This window comes from Gallinula chloropus (genome assembly GCF_964237585.1).
Source record: "Gallinula chloropus genome assembly, chromosome: Z".
NCBI classification, from domain to species: domain Eukaryota; kingdom Metazoa; phylum Chordata; class Aves; order Gruiformes; family Rallidae; genus Gallinula; species Gallinula chloropus.
The window spans coordinates 65,897,050-65,901,390 of record NC_140089.1 but is presented as its reverse complement, the minus strand read 5'-3'; positions in this window follow the sequence as shown (position 1 = coordinate 65,901,390).

The window sequence follows — 4,341 nt, the reverse complement described above, 5'->3', positions numbered from 1 at the left end:
CTGAACAGATCTTTCACCTTGATAAGAAGGATTTTTCAGAGACCCTATGATGATCTGCTGTTTTTTTTTGTTAGCTAAGTTTATAAGAAAGATGATCAGAAAGGAAAGGATGACTGAATTGCTGGTTTCTGGTTTTACCAAATGAGTCCTCGTTTCTTCCTGAAGTTAAAGATTTAAAAGTTATAGGTGTGTTTGAAAATTACATGGAAAATTGTGTCTAAATAGGATGAAAAAGTCAGTGGGAACAGATGATACTGCAACCACAGCCAGCATAATAGAATTAGTTTCTGTAACAGGAGTTCTTACTAAGCCAGGGCCTGCATTTAGATTTGCCACTTCTGTGTAGTAGAGGGTGGCTTCAGTGGGGTTTCACTGTCAACTATGGTGATACCTGTCACAAAGCCTGAGGAGAGGTTCCTGAAGCTTTGAATACCTGGGTATTGTCCTGGTGTGTCTAGAGGTCTGAATACCCAGTGGGGAGCGAACAATTGCTTTTCAGTTTGCCATTTTCAAAACATCCAGTGCTATCTGAGTTTTATCAGTGGGAATGATCAGAGACCATTGAGATAGGAAGGAACCTGCATGTGCAAAAGGTGTCTGAGAAAATACACAGGGTGATCATACTGTCTTTTGAATATGCAAGGGTGCAAGAGCACATGTTCCTTGCTCTGGAGACTATTCCCTGAAACTCTTTTCTCTTCGTTGTGTGTTGATTTTGGCAGCCTAAAGTTACTTACGTTTAAGTTTATGCCATCCAGAAGAACCTGGAGAGGACTGAGAGGTTGGTCCACCTGTGAAGGTCAACACCACCAAGTGCACAAGGTCCTGCACATGGGTCAGGGCAATCCCAAGCACAGCTAAAGGCTGGATGCAGAAAGAACTGAGAGGAGCCCTGAGAAGGACATGGGGATGTTGGTGGGCAAGAAGCTCAACATGAGCCAGCAATGTGCACTTGAAGTCCAGAAAACAGCAGTATCCTGGGATGCATCAGAACCAGCATGACCAGTAGGTCAAGGGAGGTGATTATCTCTCTCCTCTCTGCTGTTGTGAGACCCCACCTGGAGTTCTGTGTCCAGTTCTGGGGTCCCCAGTACAAGAAAGACATGGAGCTGTTGGAACAAGTCTAGAGGAGGGCCACAAAAATGATGGGAGTGCTGAAGCACCTCTCCTATGAAGACAGGCTGAGAGAATTGGGTTTTTTCAGCATGGAAAAGGCTCTGGAGAGACCTGCTAGCAGCCTGCCTGTACCTATGGGGGACCTGCAGGAAAGCTGGAGAGGGCATAGAGTGATAGCATAAGGGTAATGGCTGTAAGTTGAAGGAGGGTAGATTTATATGAGATAGTAGAAAGAAATTCCTCCCCGTGAGGGTGGTGAGGCCCTGGCACAGGTTGCCCAGAGAAGCTGTGGCTGCCCCCCTCCCTGTCAGGGTTTGAGGTCAAGCTGGATGGGACTTTGGGCAATCTGATCTAGTGGGGTGTCCATAGGCAGTTTGGCAGGGGGGTTGGATCTAAATCTTTGAGATCCCTTCCAACCCAAACTGTTCTGTTTGTGCAATTACAAAATGCGTTCTTCAAGACAGTGTTAATTAAGTACCTTTCTTTGGCTGTTTAAGTAAAAGATGAAGTATGGCTTCTTTTTCTCACAGTTCTGACTAAGACCAAGGCCAGATTTTATAGATCACTTTCTGTTTGCAGTACAGTTGAAATCTGAAGTTGGTTTACAAGGTGTGACAGGTCTTTTGCCCTGGATACGTACTCCAGTATACCAGCTACTCACACAGCTTAGAGTTGCTTTTCAGCTTACAAGGAAACCAGTGACGTCTGTAACCAGATTCTTAGTCTTTGTCATGTTTTTGTGTATGCTTGTCACTCAGCTGAAGTCTGTGTCTCAGTGAAGTCTTCAAAATTATATTTGCAGCAATATGCCTTCAAATCTGTCTGTAACAGGATTTTTGAACAGTTAAATACTGAGAAGCTTTATTGAGCAACAGTTGGATTTTTGCAAAATGAGTTGTTTGAAAGCAGGGAGGTACAAACTGTCTCCATTAGGTGTTGAAAACCCTGCTATGTGTGTTTCTGGATGGTCCGGAGTGTTCTTGGAGTCTCCAACCACAGGAGTGTTTCTTAGGAATTTTATATAAGTATAGATGCTACAGTATCTGAGGCCTTTGAGATGAAACACTCCTTGATGGAGATGCAACATTGAAGTGTTTTCAGCAGAGGTGGTCTCCTTACAGAGAATTTCTTCTCCTTAACCTTCAGAAACACTTTGTATCAAGGCTTCTTTTTATAGCCTCATTTGCAGCAGTGTTTTGGTGGTAATGTTTTTTAACATACTTGCACATAGCTTTTGTGATTGAAATCAAGAAAATACAGAGATGAGAATAATATTAAAAAAAAGCCTCTGTCAGAGCTGGCTCCACAGATGTTAAAATTTACAAGAATTATTTATGGGGACTGGAACAGAATTATGTTCTTGAATTAGCAGTGAAAACAGGAAAAAACCAAACCAGGAGATGATGGAAGTAAGTCTCCAAAAGTCTGGACCACAGAATCTTCAGTGGAGGCTCCAGCCGACTAGATCGTAGCACTGACATGGGATTTGGAAAAAAACCCAACAGAAAACCCAAAACACCCTCTTCTCTCAACACCTCCCCCGCCCCCCAACTCTTCCTCCACCCTTCTCCCAGCAAACCAAAACCAACAGAAAAACTATGGCTATTGAAAAAAATAACTTCGCAGTGAGTGAAATCTGGCTTTTCAGATTCAACATTGTATGCAAAGACTGGGTACTGAGAAGGCCTTAGCTTGCTGTCACCTCTGCTGTTGGAAACTCTTCTGAACCACTGTATCTTTCCTGAGAGTGGCAACTTGAAGCTGAAGACATTGGCCACTACAAACAATATAGATGGGCAGAAGTTGTGTAGTCATCCTGTAATGTTTTTAATGAACTGTGTAGGGTTGATTTTCATGTTTATATCTCTCCCACTCCTTGTTTATTTTTCCCTCCTCAGTGTTTTTGAATTTACAAGTGAATCAGAATTTTCCAGCATAAGTGTTCGTGAATGCCAGGTGTTAGCTTTCTGGGAACCAGAAACATACCAGTCTGCCTGCCTCAGACTAAGTTCTTTGTTAGCTTATGCAACTGATGTGATTAAATAATGTCTAAAATTTCTAAGCTTGTATTTACATATTAAAGTCTAATTCCATACAACTTTGGGAGTACTGAGTGACTATGAGAGAGGTTAGGCTAAATTTGAGCTGCTTCTGGGGCTTCCCTGAAGTTGACCAGTGTTTCTGTTTCAGCTGAGGGAGGGTCATGATGAAACAGTGTATGCAGGGTATTTTCTGTGAGTTACTGCTTTGGTAAAATACAGATGGTCTTTTCAAATGGAAATTGATGATGTTCAAGCAACATCCTATTGCATTCACTCTTTGAAGGTTTCACATGTACTTCCTCATATAAAGAAATGAACTGATTGAAGGTTACACACCTTGACTAGAATATACATTTTCTAAAGCAACCTCTTCCATTTTGAGTTTAGTGTTTATTTGAGGTTAGTGTTTGTGTTGTGCTGTCTAGCACTTCTTACTGTATGTGTCCATATATATGGAAAATTACCATTTTTCTTCCTCCTCCTAATTGAATAATCAATTCCTCTTACCTCTTAAGTGTTGTCCTGTACTACACTATGCCAGACTAAGGCAGATGATGAAAAGGATTTTTCTTACATTAATGAACTAAGACCTAACATTTGAAAGTACTCTGAAGAAGTGCTTTTTATTTTTTTTAACAAGAATTAACAACATTTTTCATGAAAACTCAGAGTATTGGTTATTATGGGCTAGTATCTGAAGGACCCACTAAAACATGACTGAGTGTGGGGTTTGATTTTCCCAAACAATTATTTGGAGGAAAAAACTATAAATTACTCAATTGACAAATGTATGAAGTTAATATGCTACTTAAAATATTAATTTGAAATGTTGTTTAGCAGGATTTAAGAAAATTAGCCTTGTTAATTTGGGATTTCAGCTTCTATAAGTTTCTGTTAAAATGGAGAACATGCTATGCTATGCTATGCTGTGCTTTTTTCAATGGCATAGTTTAAGTGAGAAAATGAGTAAATATCTATGCTCTTGCCTTCTGGCAACTTTTCTAGGAAGTCTAAAATCATACATGCAACTACTTAATGTCACTAATTATTTTTTTTCTTTTATTTTGCAGCAACGCACCTCTTGCTTTTTCCTCCAAAGTATGTTATATTAAGTTTCGTGAAGCATCCAGTGTTGGTGTGGCCCAGCATCTAACTAACACGGTTTTTATTGACAGAGCTCTGA